Genomic DNA, 21,580 nt, shown 5'->3' with positions numbered 1-21,580 from the left:
TCGAATCTCTGCCAAATGCCTATAACATTTTATTACTGCTTAGAAAGGTTGATTAAAGCTTGTAATAGATTTAGTGAGGGTGAAAGATTAACAAAAAGGTATTTATGATAGAGACACTAAAACATAATATGTTCTCAGTAAACACTCAAAAAACCCAGTACTGTGACATTTATAGATGTTACTCAAGACTTAGCTTTTCATCTGTTTAATGAAACCGATAACAAGTTTCTACATGCTGCAAGAAAAAAAAATAGAGAAAAGGAGAGAGACACATTACCACTGCATGTCTCATGTCAGAGCAAGTGAGAAAATGCAGTTCAAAAATAAACCAGCTGAAACCCCTGAGTAAGTTCCTAGGACCGCTCCTGTTGGACCATTTGGACAATTTCCCCGTTTGAAATTATGACAATGGAAAATTAAAACTCAGCTTGGATTAGAAGGATGTGACCAAGGAGCAACCTCTGATGCTTCACCTTGGACATGTTACATCTCTCATTCCGTGTGCCCCACATCCATTCATGTGATGCTGTGTGGGGCTGGGGCTGGCACAGCACAGAGGTACAACCAAACGTTGGCCCTCCATGGTGGGCTGGCAGAGCGGGATCCATGCTTTTCTCCTGCTTACCTTTCAATGAGGAATGTGCTGACAGGCTAGCATTTTAGAAAAGCATATTCCAATATGGCATGGTTATGGAGGATGGAGAGGACCACAAGTGTATGTGGAAAAACACTTACCAGTGATGAGGAACACAGGTCTTCTGGAGAAGGCAGCCCTGCAGCGCACTGCAAGCATGCCTGAGTGGCTTCTGATGCCTCAGGAGACAATATAGCACAATTCATCCACAAGGTATTTGATCTTACATCCAGCCATAGGGCCACTTGCAGGAGCTAATTTAATGGACTGCAGGATCAGCTTGCTCCTTGCTTCAGAACAGCCTCTGCTGAAGTCACAGTGAAAGAACCAGTGCAGCTGAGCAGCAGGTGCTCTAACGTTTACAAGCTCAAGCTGAGGATGTCAATGCATATGCCATGGCAAACACCTTCAGCTGTCCTAGCTCAGACTTGGCCTTCAGCTGTCTGCTCTGCCCTTCTCCTACTCCTCTGGTCAACAAGATGAGACAGGAGGGCTCTCCTTGCTTCCATTGCCTTAAGAGAATAAAAACGGTGTCCATTCCAATAAAATGCAGTGACTCAGAGACTGCTGAGCATCCCTACACTATGTCAGGGAGCAGGACAAGCCTCCAAGAGCGAGCTGGACAGCAGAGTCAGGAGCTGGTCAGTGAAGCAGTTTCACCTGCCTACCTTTGGCCAACACAGTAAGACTGGGCCTCTCAAGGTCCTTTCCAACCTGACTGTGTAACACCCTCCATGAATTATCATCACTGTTGTTTTGATAATGATGACAGGCCAATATTTAACATCACTTTTTAATACCAAACAATGTCAGGAAAATAATTTACGAAGAGTAGGTGCTCAGCTAGATCACAGCCAAAACAAAACCCATTAGAAAAAAAAAAATATATATATATATATTTATGTGGTGTGCATGCCTTGACAAGTCCATAGCCACATACACATACACAGTCTTAAATTCATTAATTCATGGCTCTTTAGAGAGGTCAGGTTGTGGTGAAGCAGAATGATCCTGTGGTTGATCCGAGCAGAGAGCCACTGTCTGCACCCTGCGAACATGTTTGTGACATAAAGTGCTGCAAAGTGGATGACAGATTATGGAACCTGTGAATGAAGGTCGGCCGAACCCAAACCGTTCCTCAAATGCACAACGTGGGTGACACTCACTCTGGGGATGACTAATGGCTTTCACACCGAAAAGTGGATTTTTTCTTTTTTTTTAATGTCAAGAGATGGTCATTGAAAGACTATAGATATCAAAACTAGCGTTAGTTACCAGGGAGACATAAAATCAGATCTCTAAGGTTTAACCCTAAAACACTGTGTCACAGCCATCAGATGAGCTTAAATACCTCTTCTGAGCTGAAATTATGCAGTGATTTCTTTCTTCCTCATTCTTTCATACCTGGGAAATGAATAAAACCTCGAAAAAAATATTTCCAGGCTATTTAAAGATACACAAAAAGCAATAAATGTAAACAAAAGTCTCAAATTTATGTGTTGATGTAGTGAGTCAGAATAAACATGACAGCTTTACCTGAGAAGCCAAGAGTCTGAAAACAAACCCGCATGTTTGGCAACAGGCACAGAAGATTTTAAAAAGAAATACCAAAATAAGCTTAGCAACATACTTTGCAACTCCCACAGGTAAGCCTCATTCACACAGGCAGACTCACCAAAGTCAAGAAAAAGAAAGAACTCTATCATGCTGGGTACTGAGCATCTCTCAGGCCTGTGTCTCTGCTTCCCACGTGCTGGCTGTACCCCACAGCTGCCAGCCAAAACTTGCTCTTGAGGGCTAACCTGCTCAGACAGCAAGATTTCTCTTGGAAACAATCAGCAAAAGCTGGTGTAGCAAGTAAAAGCCATAAAACACACAGAGGAAAGAAAAAGATTAGGGCAGAAACAGTTCTTCATTTCCTGCCTTTATGTGCCAGGCCCAGCCAGGAAGTAACAAACTGTAGGATGACAAGGACTTGCACCTCATGAGGGAATGCTGGTGTGAAGCTGGCATCCTCTTTTACCTCTCTTCCTGATTTCTGTGGCGCCTGAATAATTTGAACATGAACCAGAAAGATTTTCTACCAGTGCCAAAAAATGTACCCATCATGGGCTGATGGTTGGACTAGATGATCTTATTGGTCTTTCCAACCTTAATGATTCTATGGCGAGCAGATTCTAAAGACAGCTAACACTTGACTGCAGCTATGGCAAGCTATTTCTGTGTAGTCTGAATAATTTCAGAGTAGAATCAGGAAATCCATGAAAACACTGTCTGGGTATATGCGGGGAGAGCAGCGGATGGTGCGTACCTTGACTTCAGCAAGGTATTTGACACTGTCCCCCACAACATCCTCATTAGAAAACTTATAAAGTGCGGGATAGATGAGTGGACAGTGAGGTGGATTTACACATGGCTGACTGGCAGAGCTCAGAGGGTTGTCATCAGCAGTGCAGAGTCTGGTTGGAAGCCTGTAACTAGCAGTCTTCTCCAAGGGTAGTGCTCAGCTTAATCTTGTTTAGCATCAACAAAAACCTGCACAAAAGGATGAGAGTCCACCCTCAGCAAGTTTGCTGATGATACAAAGCTGGGATGACACACCAGAAGGCAGCACTACCATTCAACAACACCTGAATAGACTGGAGAGCTGGGCAGGAAGGAATCTGAAGAGGTTTAACACAAGCAAGTGTAGAATCTTGTGCCTGGGAAGGAATAACCACATGCATCAGTATGGGTTAAGGGATGATCTGCCAGAGAAGAGCTCTGCAGAGAAGTATCTGGGGGTCCTGACAACAGGTTAGCCAGCAGTGTGCCCTTGTGTCATACTGGGGTGCATTAAAAAGAGCGTGGCCAGCAAGTTGAGGGAGGTGATCCTCCCACTCTGCTATGCTCTGCCCTGGTAGGGCCATATTTAGAATACCGTGTCTAGTTCTGGGCACCCCAGTTCAAAAAAGACAGGGATCTCCTAGACGGAGCCCTGCAGAGGGCCTCAAAGGTGAGAAAGGGCTGGGAGCATCTCCCATGTGGGAAAAGACTGCATCTGATCAGCCTGGGCAAAAGAAAACTGAGAGAACATCTGATTAATGTTTATAAATATCTAAAGGAAGGTGGGAGGCAATTGGGTGAGGCCAGGTTCTTCTCAGTGGTGAACAGCAATAGGACAAGGAGTAAAGGCCCTAAAAAGGAAGTTCCATGCAAATATGCAGAACTGCTTTACAGTAAGGGTGACAGAGCACTGGAACAGGCTGTCCAGAGAGGTTGTGGAGTCTCCTGCTATGGAGATATTCAAGACCTATCTAGATGCCTACTTTGTGACCTATTGTACAGAACCTGCCTTAGCAGAGGGGGTTGGACCCAATGATCTCTTGAGGTTCCTTCCAACCTCTGCAATTCTGTGATTCCAAATCAGCAGTGTCCAAACAAAGCAAAATATCCCCAGTGCTAGTTTATCAGCAGTGACAACTGAAGAATAGAGAAATCCAGGCAGGTTGGAGTCAATGGGATTTTTTCACCCAACATTGGATAGAGGTATGTTTAATGTTTTAATTGAAGGCAATTAAAAGGTACTTCATCAGAAGTATTATCAACTGTCTCAGATTTCCTTGATTCAATATAGTTTAGTTATATGTACACCCTCTTATTAACATTTAACATCAAATGTTATCAAGTCAAAAGCTACACCATGATTTTTTTATCAAGACCCTTCACTCTTAAATTCCAAAGTGTTCATTTTTCTTCCAGTCTGAGAAAAAGCTGCATATGCAGACCTAAGACTTGTATTAAATGCATTCAAATAAATTACACCTCTTCTCCTTCCTTCCTTCCTTCCTTCCTTCCTTCCTTCCTTCCTTCCTTCCTTCCTTCCTTCCTTCCTTCCTTCCTTCCTTCCTTCCTCCCTTCCTTCCTTCCTCCCTTCCTCCCTTCCTCCCTTCCTCCCTTCCTCCCTTCCTCCCTTCCTCCCTTCCTCCCTTCCTCCCTTCCTCCCTTCCTTTCTTTTTTTTTCTGGGGGGATGGATGGACAGACAGATGAACGACAACATAATACAGACATTTTAGAAAGAAATGCTGAATATTTTATAAAATAAATGCATTCAGGAAGCAACAGAATAACCATCCTTCCCAGGACTGAGAAGTCATTTGTCTCTTCTGCCTTTAGTATAGCACAATATCTTATGTCTCAGGTATCACGCATTCCCTATTTGTGAGTCTCAAGCTAGTGAATGTGTGAATACAGCATGTTCTTCCATGTTTGATAGTGGTCTTAATGAAACCTTCATTCTGCAGATTTTACTGCCTGAATACAAGTATTTTATTTTATTTACCCCTGAGATATATTCAGTTTCAGAGAGAGTATTTTTCACTGGAGGTTGAAATAAATAATAAAGAAGAACTAATTATACTTGCTTTGTAGCTGGGACTTCTGTCATGTTCCCTAGATATCAAGAGAGTTTTTTGTTGTATTTCATACTTTCTACAGCCCAGCATCTACTGTGTGCTTGTCCCCACATTTATAGCACTGAGCTTCTTTTTAAGGTAAGGAAATTTTCCTCTACAGAGGTCTCCTTTCTCCCAGCGGCATCCCAGCTGCTGACAGTGTTCTTCGAGGAGTTAGGAATCCATACCCACTGCCTTCAGGGTGACAATAAACTTCTCAGAAGAAATCAGGACTGGGAGCAGTGGGGTGGGCCCTGGATAGAGAAGTCCCTTCCCTGTAGGCCAGGGTGCACCCGCTGCTCCCAGTCTGCAGTCCCCATGTTTTCTGGCAGCATCTTCTCTAAGTAAATCGCCATTAATCTTCTTGTGCTGATTGAAAGGCTAAAAAGCACCAAAAATTAGATGTTCCATTATATTTCTTAAGGGAAGATCATTTAATCTGAAATACTTCCTCATGATTACTTTCTTTCTTTAAGTCATTCTAATTCACGAGTTAACAGTTCATAACTTTAGTTTCTAACCTTAAAGAAAACCTCATTCATAAGCAGCAGTCCTATTAGCCCCACTCCTGTAAACACAAAATGATCAGAAACGAATTGGTGTGACAAGAATAGAAGAACTTGTATGTGCATCAAAAATGCTTAGTCCTGCAGGAACTACTGCTTTCAGTATGCTGAGCTCTCAGTGTTACCTATTTTTCACATGCACCCCAAGAGGCCTTGAGAGGAACCTGAGCCTGGAGGATCAATACACTCTTCAGCCCCTTCTGTGCAAAGCCTTTTTCTGCCATGTGCTGTACATCCAGAAATTCTACTTTCAATTCATCTCTCCGCTGTAGCAGCTCCAACACTGTCCCATGCAGAGATGGAAATTCCTGCTGAGGTGTACCACAATGTGCTGGGGATTTACATGTTAGTAAACTGTGCCTCCAAACAACAATTTCAAGACAGGTTTTCTATGTTAGCCAGCATTCTGAAATCATCCTTAGCTCAAGCAAGGAAAAATACTTTTTTATCCAATCTAAAATAAGCAATACAGTTGCAGAGGTTTATAACATAAGGCTGGCAAAAAGGAAAGAAAATTTACTCCAAAATTCGGTCCAAAGGGCCTATGACTCTCTCTTTCCCCTTCTGTTTCACTCTGTACCTCGTTACCAAACAGGCTCTAAACCACATCTAATCCATATGGTCAGCATCTCGGAGCCAGGGTACAATATCCATCCCAAATATGTATTTATGGGAGGGAGCCTGCATCTGAGGAGAAACACTGACTTATAGCCCTGCACTCCTTTTTGGAGGTCTGATTGAAGGTTCATTCAAATTCATTTCCCTTCCTCTATTCAAGAGGGAGTTTCCTTGTCCTTTTGCTGGGCTGTTAACTGACCTAACTTCTTCAAATGCAAATGTTCCTTCAATAGGCCAGGTGCAGACATCTCTTAGCCTTACTGAGCTATCAGTAAATCATTAATCCACAGAGAAGTAAAAGACTCCCACTTCACACGATAAATCTCAGTGTGAAGCTTCTTCTGGCTCCAAATTTCATATTTCAAATAAATGTAGACACTGACAGTCAGAGTAAACATTCGGTGTTTTTGGGCTAAAGGCCCCTACAGGGGTAACAAGGGCCGTGGCACAACTGGTGGACCTCAGCTCCTCCCAGGGGGTTACTGTGAGCCTGATATGACATGGCCACCGGGAGAGCATGAAGAACAGAAAACATGTGAGGGAGGCAAGCATTTGATCACTATCCTGTGTTTGAGACCATCGGCATCCATGGTGGTCACAACAAAGGGACTGAATAGATGCATTCTTTCACCAATTTCTGCCATGTGTTTCTTAATTTCACATAGCAAAAACAGAACAATTAAGCCACATGAGATTCTAAATCTCTCATAAATCTCACCTCCTCCAAGTCACCCCACAAAAAAACTCCAGAGATGTCCAGATGTGCTGTTAACTTGCCTGCAGCATCTGGGACATCCTGAGAACACAGCTTCTGCACGATGCTGAGGGGATGGTGTGCTGAATATCAAAAAGAAAATTCCGCTCCGTTGTGCCCACAAATTGTTCCTCAGCCTGCACAGATCACACTGTCCCACTCCTGTGATCTGTCATCTGAAACCAGATACTTCACAGAGCGGGGCTGAATGCGGAACCGACGGCGCTGATTCACTCTGTTTGGGGCTGCCCCCACGTATAAAAACATTTTGGTTATTGATCTAAAGATTCATGACTCACAGACTCGATATAGCACTGGGTTTAAAAGACAGCTTTGTTCTTGGAAGTGACACAAAAGGTCTCTTCGGGGCAGCAGCCCACCTCTGTGGCACCTGCTCCTTCCAAACAAACTCCATAAAGAGTTGAAGAGCTGCCCAAAAATGAAGTAACTGAGGAAGGGGGCTGTGTAGCTCTCATTCCATCCATCCACCCTTTTCTAGCTTGTCAGGCTTGGATGAGGCATTGTCATCCATGCCGCAGTATATCACAGAGGATTACCGTGATGTGTCTTCTCTTTTCATAGTAGATAAACCTGAGATCCCTGGGACTATCTTGGATCATTTGCTATGTAAAGATCTGTTTAACCAAACAGCTTTAGAGCAAAGATGATCTCAAGTCAAAATCTTTACATCTGAAATTGTGACCTTGACCTAAAGAAGCATTTTCTAGAGTCAAAGAAATATCTAGTCCAGACTTCGAGGCTTTCGTAAAATCAATATATGAAAGCTGTAACAGCTGCAAGTGAATTCTTATGGCACTCAATCATTTACGGACACTACAAGAGCATGCTCTTCTAGTGTACGCAGCATACTTTCCTGGCCTAGGGAAATTCATTTTGGATGTTTCTTTGAATTAACTAGCACCATTTCTGTAATCAAGCACTGTTGAGCCAACAGAAACACAAGGACTTACGGTATTTTAGCACAGAGTACATACAAAACCCAAAGAATTGGCCCAATATCCTACAAAATACCTACAATACATGCTCTCATTCATACAAAAATTAAGTACATAATCGCATGATGAGCAAAGGAATTCATACAACAGTATACAAATTTAAAACATACAACTCTATTTAAGTAAACTGCATGCTGTGCTATATTCCAAAAAAAGATAAAGTTACAATAATTGTCACTTTCAGTTTTATAATTTTACAAATAAAAATGTGAGGGTTGCCATTAACTAGCACTGACAATATGCGTACAGTACACACATTTGTCAATTTCATTAACCTTCCAAATTAGGTATTCACAGGAAGCTAATGGCAGCATAACACATCATTACAATATTCAATGCAATTTCACGGATATTATGTATAGGGAGAAATTTTAGGCTCTCTTGTCCTTACAGCTGTTAGAAAATATTATACTTTGCAAATATCCCATTAGGGATCGGCAAATGCTAAATAGCAGAATCTGAATAGCATGAATTATGTCCCCCTCTCCCGCCTCTCCTCGTCAGGAACAGGGTGCCTCTATTTGTGTCATATTTGGCAGTAAGGAATACAAATCATCTGCCTGGATTTTCCATCCTCCTCACCATTTCTGTTACAGCATCCATAGCTAGGATTAGGATCCATGAGGTTGGGCTTAATTTACCCATTAACTTTCTTTATGACCTTGGGCAAATATATTATTTCTTGCATCTACCACAATTCCCTGCTCCACAGGGCACAGCACATATAAAATCTATTATGGATCATGAAGGACTGAAATACCCATAGAAGGGTTACTGTCCTCTTCATAACTCACAGAAAAAAAGTAGGTTTTATTACATGTGAAGAGGAGGTCTTCCAGCTGGGACTGAGTGGGAAGGCACTGGGCGTGAGAAGAAAAGCTGAATGTGGGCAGGTGTGGGAAGGAGAAGAAAACAACTGATACTTAGAGTTATCTAAAGGAAGATTTATTTGGTGATGTGATGGGGGAAGATGCTAAAAGAGAAGAAAATTGAAAGGATCTTAAGTAAAAGGAAGATTCTACGAAGTGAGAATGTGGGAAAAAGTAATTTTGTGACACACAAAATGAGGGATGGGTCATAGCACTGGATACACATCAGAAAATAATAGTTTCTTACCAGCAACAGAAGAATACGAGAGGAAAACTTTGTCCTGCAAGATGAGAAGAGAAAGGAATGTCAGTGAATGACAGAAATCAAATTTTTTTTGAGGTACTTCTGAGGGTTTTCTTCTCTGGATCACTTTGAATCCTTCCACAAACTACTTATCTCTGAATCAAGTGAGCAAGGCTGGACCTCATGGCGACTACTCTGGTATTAGTGGAGAATCATTAATTCCATTGTCACCAAAGAGCTTTTGTCTCTTTTTTAAATTAAGATGACTTTAAAAACAAGTGTCTTTGAAGGGCAGATCCAAAACTAATGCCTCCTATTTTGTGATGTTGGTCCATGATATCAGAGGTGGATGTTGGAGGGATGGCAGTAGAGACTGAACCTTCCCACCATTATTCCATTACATGTTGTTGCCGTGTGACAGATGGCAGCAGAGGGGCACTCTGACACAATGGCGTCTGACACGGAAGTGAGTATGTAGCAAAGGTGCGCCACTAAATTCCTCCATGTGGAAAAAGTGGCACCCATTGACATTCACTGATGCTTGCTGAATGTTTATGGAGACCAAAGAGTGGATGTGAGCACAGTGAGGTGGTGGGTGGTGCTTTTCAGCAGTGATGACTGTGACAGTGGGTCACCTCTGCTGGTATAGATTGTTACAAGCACAGCACCTAGGCTCTTGTTCATCACTGGTGAAAATGTATAGCTAATGGTGGTGACTGTTGAAAAATAGTGTTTTGTAGCTGGGACTTTCCTCTATCAAAAGTGCCATATCACTCTTAGTATCTGTTGTATTTTCCATGGAAATAAATAGGAGGCATTACTTTCAGAGCAACATACATATATTACATTCTCAGTCTTTTTCCTTCTGATCAGCAATAAAATGTTCAAAACATAAAAACCATCAGCAGTCCCATTACAGCAAACTAAGGAAACCAACACCCATGTGTGATCTATAAGAGCAACAAATTCCCACACAAAGCATCCCCTAAAGAAATGGTCAAGGTTACCTAAAGCAATTTTAATTGAGCTTTGCCCTGCTGGTTCATGCAGCTTTCCCCACAGCTCCCAAATGGAGCTCAGTGTAGGACCTGTTCACCTTGTCAAAAAGGAATGGAGCTAAATGTCCCTGTAACTTACTGAATAAAAACAATGGGCTTTGTAGGTGGTGACAGGGCAAGCAGTGTTAGCAGCCTCCCTTGCCCATTGTTTCTAACCCAGTTGGCTACTTTGCATCTTACAATATCTGAGGTTCTCTATTCATGGGAAATGCTTTGGATGGTCCAGCTTCGCAACAGCCAGCTCGTGTTAATTTGAATCACTTTGGTTTGCTTTTCTCCCTGTTGCTCTCACTGCCAAGGGCTGTCAAAACACATTGTCCTGCTTTCAGAAGAGAGCCACAAACTGTGTCATGGAGAGATACAAAACACAGCTGATAAAACTACACAGCAGAGTTCAGCTGCCTTCCTAGTCTATGAATTTAAACAGCATTTTCCTACAGAAGAGCGTGAAAAAGCAGTTTTTACATTAAGTTAATTTGTCTTTTTTCCCCTCCATACAGAGCACCAGCTTCATTTTGCCACATCATTTCATATATAGGTGTTTCTTTTAACTCCATTTTCCATTTTGGAGATTTGATGCCATCTAGTAGAAACATGAGCTGTTAGGCATCTTCCTTTCAGGAGAGTGGAGCTCTCCATCCAAACAGTTGGGCTGGTCTAAGAAGTTCACTTTTTGTTGCTCTTCATCTTTGCTTATTGTCATACCATAAAGATGAAACACAGAACAAATGGGTGATTCTGCATCTCCAACAACAGGCATTAAAAAATGAAGTAATGTTGCAGCCTGTACAAATTTTACTCAGCACAAACTGATAGGAAAAAAAAAAAAAAAAAAGTCAAACAGAAACATTTTTTCTTATGGTTGCAGATTTACCACAGACAGGAATAAAGTAATCTTTGACACGGGAGAGATGGAATATTTTTAACAAGGTGTTGTGCCAATTCGGCTTGTTATTCTTATCAATAAATTATCCTGGTGTCCTTTAAATTAAAAATTGTAAAAAAAAAGAAAGAGTTTGAGCTGGACTGAGATGCCAGTAAACGTTATAAACCAGTGGATAGCGGGTGGGTGGTGTGAAAACGTTTCATAACTGCTAACAGCAACCCTGTTGTGAACCAAACAGCTGTGCGCAGAACACAGGTGTGCTCACACAACAAGGGCTATTCATGCCTTCCCACAGGGCGCTGGCCAGGTTTGCAGAGCCACAGCTGACCACATAAAGCATCAGAGATGGAAAAGGCTGAGAGTGAAATGTCCACTAAAAGTGTAAACACCGGATGCCACACAGGCACACGTGCACACTCACAAACACATGTACGTGTTTAGCACGTCCTACTTGCTACTGAAATAAAGCAGAGATGTAATGACTCAGGATTTTAATATGTTGTTTGCATGGGAAAAATAGGTAAGGAAGTATTGGGATGCAGCACAAAACAATATATTTCTCTATTTTAATTGACTTTGTCATTCCAGCAGATCGTTCACATGGTGTATCTGAGACTTTTGTAATTAAAGACATTTAGAAGAGCTTTGTAATAAAGCTAACAGAAAGATTACAGATTCGCTTCTCATGTGCATAACCTCCAAGATAAAAGATAAATTTCAGGAAAGTAATCTATTCTGATTAAAAATTAAAATCATTCACATTTCATATGTTCTGCATAAAGTGTTTCTGCAGCATTTCTTCCACAAATATCAGAGCAGTAAAAGGAAGGAGGGTTGGTTTTGTTTCCTTTTTGTTTTTAAGCAGTTTTCTTATGCGATGGTTTAAATAAAAAAAAAAGACTGGAAAAAAATATGGAGAAGAAGGGGTAATTAGAAACCCTTGACTTCTAATTTTAGCTATAGAAATCCTGCTTTGGGCATTTAAACTGAACACACAAGCAAACATTACAATTCACTTGCAAAAAGTAGAATTCCTTTGTGGAAAAGCACAGGACTACCTGCCCAACTAGAGCTCCTCTATCAATTGTATCTATTATAAAGAAGCAATTATTTGTTAAAAACAGTCTCCATATCCAACATTTCAATCCAGATGGTACACATCAGGAAGGAATGTTAAAATGCCTTCCAATTGTAGATATATAAAAGTCATATCCTATTAAAAAAACAAGGCAATGGAAGTAAAACATAGCATAATCAGGATGCTGACTGATATCTCTGCATTTAAAACTCTCCCCAGCTGGCCCGAGGGGAGATGTCACACAACACAAGCTGAGACACAGCAAAGCACTGCCCACCAGTGCTGGGACTCCTGGATTCACTTCTGCTTTCCAACCAGCACACAGACTAACAATGCTGCGCAGGGTTTCTGTGCCGGTGACATTATGCACCTGGAAACTCCTCCCATTCTCTGAGTACCCTTCTGCTCGAACAAGGTTAGGAATCCTCGCTCCTCTCTCTTTCAAAGGCATTTAAACATTGAATCACAAGTCTTGCTCCCAGCAGACAAAGTGCCTCAGCAGAACAGTTAGAAATGCACAACAGCAGTGATAAAGTCACATTCAAGAAGCTGTTGCAGATGTGCAATTTTGGCCGCCACTGGCGGTGACCTAGATGTATATCTGGCCAACGCTTGGAACGCGGCTGTTCTGCTCATAGCAACAGTAGCTAGTGGTCAGCTTCCCCGAACCACTGCTTCAGAAAGCAGTACGCACAGCCTCACTGTTTACAGGTTATGACCACTATCTAGGGTAAACTGAACATCCTCTCTCACCAACTACAAAGCTCTAAAGAAACGCTTTTATCACTGTTATCGTTGCTTTCTTCTAAGATGGTCCCAGCTGTCACAGGAAAAATAGGTCCCAAGATCAACCGAGATCAAAAATTTGCATGTTTTTTTTTTTTTTTTTTTTTTATGCCACTTGACAGTCTGATAAAATCCAGTGTTTATCACCATGAAAACACTTGCAACTGAAAAGTGGCCTGACAAGACCCTCAGGTCTTCATACATCCACTGAGCACAGGCAGCTGTACTCCAGCAGGACATGTGTTTCTCATGAGCCCTAATTGTGTCTACAGCCCTCGCTGTCTCCAAGGGATGGAACACTTCCCTTGCAAGGACAGGCTTAGAGTGCTGCGGTTGTTCATCATGGGGAAGAGAAGGCTCCAGGGGGACCTCAGAGTGGTCTTCCAGTATCTAAAGGGGAGCTGTAAGAGAGAAGGGACAGATTCTTTAACAGGGCCTGTTGTAATAAGGCAAGGGGAAATGGCTTCAAACTAAAAGAGGAGAGATTTTGACTATAAGGAGAAGGTTTTTTAAAATAAGAGTAGTGAAGCGATGAAACTGGTGGATGCCCCATGCTTAGAGACATTTGAGATCAGGCTGAACAGGGCTCTGAGCACCCTGATTTAGCTGTAGGTGTCCCTGTTCATTGCAGGGGAGATGGACTATATAGCCTTTAAAGATCCCTTTCAACTCAAATGATTCTATGATCTCAGGAAACCAGAGCATAGCTCAGACTCTGCCTCTATACATTCCGTGCCCTTTCTGCCAAACCAGTGAGAAGTGCCTGGAGTGGCTGAGGTCCTCAGTTTATAACCTATAATCCAAGAAATAACGATCGTATTCAACCAAAGGAGTTAGTTCAGCTTCCTCTCAGTAGTGCTCCTACAAGAGTCTACTGGTATTGCAGGTATTAATTAGTCACAGTTTTTTGTCTATAAAATGTGCTGCAGTAATTTAAGCAGCACTGAGGCAAAAATAGTGTTAAGATTGGCTAGCAACTTATAATTATGAACATTTTCTCCGTCACAGCTTACTTAGAAGTGATTTACACTTGCCTCAAAATGTTGAGCAAACCTGAAGCAAATGCTCACAAAATTCTCAAGTTCCTTTTTGAGATTTCCTTGCAACCGAGAAATCCTGCTTCTTTCCAAAAGCATAGAATTTGATATCTTCCAACAGAATAACATCTAGCTGCCTCGCAGCAAACCTTTAAGATGCTGTCCGGGTAATCAGAGTCAGCAAGGGAATTATGGGGCCATTGGACCTGTAATCTTTCAATGAGTACTGGCACCAAAGCTTTTGGCTTACGTGTGATATAAAATGTATCAACTCCAGCCTTGAGAAAGTTCTATAAAAATTAGAACAGCTGAGGATCTGGCTCATTTACACAATTGCGATGGGTTTATACTAGCTACGTTTATGCAAAAGTCTGACTGGTTTCAGCACAAGCAGATCTAACACCTTTAAAGAGAAACTTTAACATTGGCATTCATATCTTAAACCTTCCAATCAGCCTTACAGAAACCCTATTTTCGTGCTTTTTCATGTGGAAATGAATTACTTGCTGTTCTTTTGTGTGATAATTTTGCTAAGCAACAATTATTACTTTGTGTCCTCAGCTGTGGAAAGGACAGAGTTGTTACTTCAGTTCATTCCCATTTCTTTCTCTCTCTGGATTTATAAATTACTTTTTTTTTTTTTTTCTTTATAAGCAATGTAAAGTATATATTGCTATAGAAATTCAATTTCTAATCTCACGCACAGACAAAATTTTGCACTAACACTTTATTTCAAGAATTGTTGATCCATTTTTCAAATGCAAATTCAAATTCTGCCCTTCCATCTTTGGTCATAAGATCCCTTTGTTCCAGAACTCTGGTTTTAAAAAGTCTTGAGAGAAAGTCTCAAGATAAATTAAATCACGGGTTATTATAAATGATACAAAGTTTTCTTTATAACAATAGATCAGTACACCTGAAAGTCACATATTACAATGGCGTAGAACACACATAGGAAGTGCCACTGCAAAAATTCAAAGCCTGGTGAAGATTTCCACGTACAAATGATGCTAACAACTTCTCAGAAGCAGATTACCTTCAAATGAGAAAATGTGAAGAAATAGCACCAACTGCAGCAAACAAAAACCCCAACAGTTATTTAAAGAAAATTGCACACGGCAATGCTGCCAAGATGCCACAGTGTCTCCGTCACAGTCAGAGGTGAATGGCTTCTGCAGGCTTGAATTCTTTTCCCACTGCCCACATGTTCAATTTTACCCAACTGCAAGCCCTATTTGTCCCTTATTTACCTTCTAAAGCAAAGCCCACATTGGTGGGAATGAACACCGAGGTGACACTTAGAAAAAGCAACATCATTTGAACAGCTGTAGACAGTCTGTTATTTATCAGAAATTTTAACAAAGGCCAAAGAAAAAAGCAGCAGTTGAGTATAGAGCGAGTCCTGCCCTAGCACAGCTGTTACACAAGATGGGAAAATTTCAAAACGAAAAAGTAAACACCACTCTATATTCTAGAGAAGAAGGAAAGAGATTTTTCTTCCCAATCCCTGGAAATGGCAAACTTAACACTAATGAAATGCAAACGCCCTCCCCTAAATCCCTGAATATAAAAAAAAGGATGCGGTTGTGATTCTTGTGGCATTACTTTACCCACACTACCCACAGATGGAGAAGCTCTGGGTGCTGGAGCAGCCCCCCACTGTCAGGAGCCAGTGTTCCTGTGAGATCACTATGAGGAATTCACAGCTGTTCCCTTACTGCATCCAGGTACAAACCAACAGCAGCCCTAGCATGGACGAGTCTGGCTCAGCCTCCCTGTCATTTAGAAGCACACATCCCTCTGTAGCACTCCCATACTATTCAGGATGGCAAAGGCACTGAAGGAAAATAACCCCAAACCTCTGACAGAATGCAAGAGGTACTTTTTAAGTAAGCTTCCCTGCCATGGCAAAATGCAAGCAGAGAGCAGCTTTGCACCAAGAAGCATGTGAACCCTCAGTATTGGGCCTAGGCACACAGAAGGATTTACAAGCCCTCTGTGAAGCAGCGTGGGCCTCAAAACAACAACCCAGCGCTGCAGAGGTGAGGGGCGTCTCACTGCTTGCCCACCAGGATACAGGCCCTTAAGGGGAACGTGGGATTTGTACTGGGGGTGAGCAGTCTGTGGAGCAGGGCAGGCCAAAGCAGCAACCACTGGTCCATACACCAGGTGGCACAGGCAAACTGGACATTGCTCAGTAACTGAGGAGCTAGTTAAGAGGAGATAATTAACAAGAGGGAGGGGACTGATTGCTTCATATAATGCTGCATTCTGTGTAAAGTAGTTTTCTTACTACTGTTATTTCTGGGACAAAAACAAGACATAGAGATCATAGAATTGCTCAGGTTGGAAAAGGTCTTAGAGATCAAGTCCAACCACAACCTAACCATACTACCCTAACAACCCACTGCTAAATCATGTCCCTAAGCACCACATCCAAACAGTTTTTAAACACATCCAGGGATGGTGACTCAACACGCATTTATGAGCAGCTACGTTTCATTGATGCATGTGCCACACAACACAGAGCAGAAACCAGACACTGGGCAATACAGGCCATGGACAATTTCTGGACATCAGTCACATCCTTTGAGATTTTTTTCTTACAGAGAAAAAGAAAAAGGCAGAGCACAGAAACAACCATAACTTGGGGAAGATCTCCTTGAGAGCAGCCCTGCAGAGAAGGACTTGGGGCTCCTGGTGGACAAGAAGCTGGACATGAGCCAGCAGTGTGTGCTTGCAGCCCTGAAGGCCAACTGTGTTCTGGGCTGCATTAAAGGGGTGGCCAGCAGGGAGAGGGAGGTAATTGTACCCCTCTACCCGGCTCTTGTGAGGCCCCATCTTCAGTACTGCGTCCGGCCTGGGGCCCCCAGTACAGGAAGGATGTGGAGCTCTTGGAGCGGGTCCAGAGGAGGGCACTAGGATGATCAGAGGGCTGAAGCACCTCTGCTATGAGGAAAGGTTGAGGGAACTGGGATTGTTTAGTTTGGAGAAGAGAAGGCTCCTCATGCTGGCCTTCCAGTACTTGAAGGGAGCATATAAACAGGAAGAGGAATGATAGTTTACAAGAGTGGATAGTGATAGGACAAGAGGGAATGGTTTTAAGCTAAGACAGGGGAGGTTCAGGTTAGATATTAGGAGGAAATTTTTCACATAAAGAGTGGTGACACACTGGAGTAGATTGCCCAAGGAGGTTGCGGATGTCCCATCCCTGGAGGCATTCAAGGCCAGGCTGGATGTGGCTCTGGGCAGCCTGGTCTGGTGGTTGCTGACCCTGCACATAGCAGGGGGGTTGAAACTAGATGATCACTGTGGTCCTTTTCAAACCAGGCCACTCTATGAGTCTATAATTCTATGATAGCCTACCAGTCAGAGGATATCTAGGACACACTGGGTCTTAGATCTCAATTTTCTACCTCCCATTTGAATTCCCAAGTCACCGATTCAGGGGTATTCTGGGCTAAGCTTCATACATCTCCCTTCTTGGAATGGCTTCATTTTGTGTAAACAATCAGATATTAATTGGAGAGGGAATCTCACTCATAATCTTCTAGCTCCCATAAAAGTATAAAGTCAGTCTTTTTCTCCATGATTTAAAATATATTCATTTTTATGAACAAGAACAGCTTCTATGTGGAGAAGAGAAAGGCCCATGAGATTGAAGGGTCTCTTCAGTGAACTATCTTTCTCATCCCACAGGGATGCTGATGAAGCTGAGTACACTCCAGGATAGGAGGAGCACCTTAACCAGAAACTCAGCGTTGTTACAGTCAATGCATCCCACGGAAAACTCTGGCTTACAACAAACTGACATTTGCCAATGAAAAACTGTTTAGTCAGATTCTTTTTCTGACCATCATTCCTCTTGACTCTGTTGTACAGCTATTTCTCCCTGTTATTTAGCAAGCACCAATCTGCTGGAGTGCACTGAATGCTCTATGCCTTATATCATACCCCAAAGGTCCAAAGTAATACGCCAAAGAAATAACACTCTAGCTGTGTTTCTGAGTTTCAGCTTAGTTATAACACCATGGGCAATAAGAAAACTCAAGGTTCCAGTTACTAATAGAAATTTTATTATCCTCTGAAAGAGGAATTTTTAATCATTCACTTGTAATATTTTCCTTTTTAAAACAAATATTCACGTTTCTAGGAATTGCTAACTACTGTGCTTATGAAATGGAGCCCATTTGTGCTGTGTCTAGGGACGGGTATGAAAACATGATGCACAAACCAGGAAAAAATATTGGCTGGGAAGCCTGTGTTCCTAAAGACAACCAAGGATAACATTTAACCAGAAACTGGTTTTGACATTCAGCTGTCAGTAGCTCCCTTAAGCACTGGAGCCTCTCAGTCTGCAAATAAAATCCTGATTCATAAAAATGCATCCACTGAAGAGGTATATGAATCCACCAAGTATTTTCAGAAAATTTAATGAGAAAATGACCTTTCAAAAACTGATTTCCAAAACTCCAAAGCCTGATTTTATGCATGCAAACTGATATACACACATGTATATACCTAATGCATGATTTTATAGGTTTCAATTCAATTTCAGTATAAAATCTACTTCTTATTAGGAGAGAAGGATTAGCATCTATACGGTAGCCAGGTGGTTACAGAACTCGCTTTATGAAACACGATAGGTTAAATCCCATTTATCCTAATTGCATCCACAGCACTTGCACATACAACTTCACATGTATTTCAGCTTTGACACTGAACGCACATTAGTTTCAAAGTTAACTTAGGACATCCATGTCTTCATCCAGAAAAAGCTAAGGCATTTTTGTTCGATTTTCTTTTGTCCATCAGCTGCTCACTGGAGGCTCAGCATGTATTTTTCTGTTCACAAATTATGTCAAATGAAACATACAAGCTTCAGAATAAAAGAGATGAAAATAAAGATGGCAAAACTAACACCCCGACCTTGAATTTAAGACATGAGTGAAACTTGATATATTCTTGACTCTGAACAAATTTCAGTGAACAGAAAACATTGTTTGTTTATCTGCTAAAATAACTTCTGGTTTTCTTTTCAAAGGATTCTTCCATCACCATAGGTCACTCTGCCATACATGCAGCACTCTGTATGCTTTTATAGCAAAAAAACAAAGCTATGTAGATCTACATCTTCATACAAAATACTGACTCCAGGATCCATTACTACTATTATTTTGTATGATTCAAAATAAAAGACAGGAAAAAAATGGTATCTCCTTTCTGAAATCTAAAGTCTAAATTCTGGCTGAGGTATAACCAGGTGATAAACTGAAAAGGCAAGAAAAAATGCAAGCTTACAGCAACACCTTTATAAGTCAGACAGTTAGGGGGAAAAAAAGGGCATTGTCACACTTACTTGAGATCAGTAAATAATAGAGGGCATAGAGCTTCTGAACCAACTCCTATCTAGGTAAGTCAGTGCAAAGATTCTTAATGACTAGAGGGGCTTTCTGGATGAGAACTAGTATTTTCATCTAATTTAAGCTGAGATCACAAACCATTTTAGTTCACATGTAAATTTTGTTAAAAACAGTGAACATTGCATTTTGCAAATCCCCGATGGACATCTTTGAATAGGTTACACTACACAGAAGGTGAGTTTCAAGAAGATATCGGAATGGATAGCAGTAACTTTTCCTTGCAGAGTACTTCATTCATGTGAAATCCCTGAGCTGCTGAAGCCTGGCACTGCACGGGAGCCCTGGCCCTGTACCATCTCTCTGCCTGTCAGAAACAGGACATCAAGCTGGAGAGAGCTTTGGCTAAAATGGCCCTTTTACTGCTTTTTTTTTTTTTTTTTTGCAAGATACAGGAACTCAAACATGTACCTTTGCAAAATTTCCTCCCTCACCTCTACTCCTCCATGCTCCCGTGAAGTGACCACGCTCTCAGTTCCATAGATTTTCTTACCAATTTTTTTCATCTTAAATCCCTGTGAAATTATAATCAGGCTCCCAAGACCAGCCATATCTGACTACATCAAGTGAGTACCTTAGACATTTCTTTTATTAACCTGGTAGCGCAGTGCTCCGCATGCCTACTATTTTTCTAGAGCATCTTTCAGAAGCATTAGCAGAAGGTTACACAGTCCTCCTTGATTATCCCAGACCTTAAATTTATTATGCCCCTATCATGCACAGATATTAGAGTCAACTGCAGGTTTGTAATTGCTCTCAGTGGGAGAAGTTTCAAGCCCTTTATTTCTTCCTTACAGGGATATTGGGCCCGATCCAATTCAGGCCAAGCCCATACTGTTCTGTTCTCTAAAAACCCACATCCCTATTTTTATATTAATTCTAGGTACAAAATAACCATCTTTCTCTCTGGCCTTTGACCATATAGATTACCCTCCTATTTTCCAGCAAATAAATATGTAGCAGAACATAATATTAATTAAAAGGCAGCAAACATTTGATGTAAGTATCAAATAAAAATAGGATGGTGTCAGTGAAGAAATAAATCCTGAATACGGTTCACCATATAGATAGCAGGCAAAATCAGAATGTAGCTGTGAGCCATTACCAACAACACACACGCTCCCTCCTCTGATGCAGATGCCATCATCCAGCTGTGTCACTGTCTGAATGCAGAGGTCAGATACTTGCCCAACATGAGCAGCTTCACTTACCCTCACATCCCCATTAGGTCCTGCCAACTGCTCAGAAGGTGAAGAGCCGGGGGAGCTTTGCTGTGGGCGCCCTGAACTTGGTGGTGTAACGAATAATACAAAATACTCACCTCTACACACATATATACAGCTCCTGTAGTTGTACTCCAGCAAGTTTGCATCTGGGTGTTTTCATAAAGAAAGATGCATTTGTCTTCCCCATCTGCGGTTCTCTGCGAAAACAAAATTCAATGTTTTATTTTTTCCAAGCCACCTAAGCAATAGGTGAGGTTTTGTGGGAGAAAGCCAAAATAAATAATAATGGCTGTGGAGGGGGGCAGAAATCATGGATCTGCTGCCACTTTTGTTTAGGCTTGATGGAGCTTCCAGAAATCCGAACTTTAACAGTAGCTCAGAAGTGCAAATGGTCACCACGTAAGCTTGGTTTTCACACATTGCGAGTCTACAAAAGCTACCTCTCCAAAAAGATGCCTTCATTACTCAAATCTTGCCACTAGGAATCCCACACTATAATTGCTTCCGAAGAGGAAAATCAGCAGAGTTCTTCACTGAACAGAAAGATGCACTACTAAGCTTTAGGATGTGATTATCATGGAAAAGATGGTTGACTTAGAATTAACCTGTGACAAGTGACTAGTACTTGATTTTCTTCATAATCTGCGCTGCAAAGGCTACCACTCTTTCCAGTCCCTCAGTACTGAGTTTAAACAAGAAGAGGAATAAAATCAGCTTACCACATCTGCCAGTCTCAGTGGCTGTTTTTTTTCCTACTGTTTACATGCTCTGAATTTCTCCTTTGCTACATTCTCAGCAGAAAGCAATGGAGGGTACTAAAACCTAGATTTGGGGCCCATTCTATGTTTAGAAATCTTTCAGAGCTCAGGGCTTTTGGATAAGGAATTTTCATGTAATGATATCAGAAGATTTAGAACGTAAACATATGTTCATGTACCTGCTTTTTATACACCA

The 21,580-nt window shown here is 41.6% G+C and overlaps 1 long non-coding RNA gene across 1 annotated transcript in view; it reads right to left on the bottom strand.

The window, feature by feature from the left end:
- Positions 1-20,765, bottom strand: part of LOC122183260 — a 39,191-nt gene extending 18,426 nt beyond the window's left edge. Inside the window, exons 1-2 of the long non-coding RNA XR_006180171.1 lie at positions 20,722-20,765; positions 9,139-9,172 (exon numbers count right to left, since the gene is read on the bottom strand). This is a non-coding gene — a long non-coding RNA (uncharacterized LOC122183260). The remainder of the gene's footprint in view (positions 1-9,138; positions 9,173-20,721) is intronic.
- Between the last annotated feature and the right edge of the window lie 815 nt (positions 20,766-21,580).

Source organism: Lagopus leucura, unplaced genomic scaffold, assembly GCF_019238085.1.
Source record: "Lagopus leucura isolate 7727_CA_CO unplaced genomic scaffold, USGS_WTPT01 Super-Scaffold_73, whole genome shotgun sequence".
In the NCBI taxonomy this organism is placed as follows: domain Eukaryota; kingdom Metazoa; phylum Chordata; class Aves; order Galliformes; family Phasianidae; genus Lagopus; species Lagopus leucura.
The sequence above is the reverse complement of the archived record's forward strand: the minus strand, read 5'-3'. Positions and strand labels throughout refer to the sequence as shown.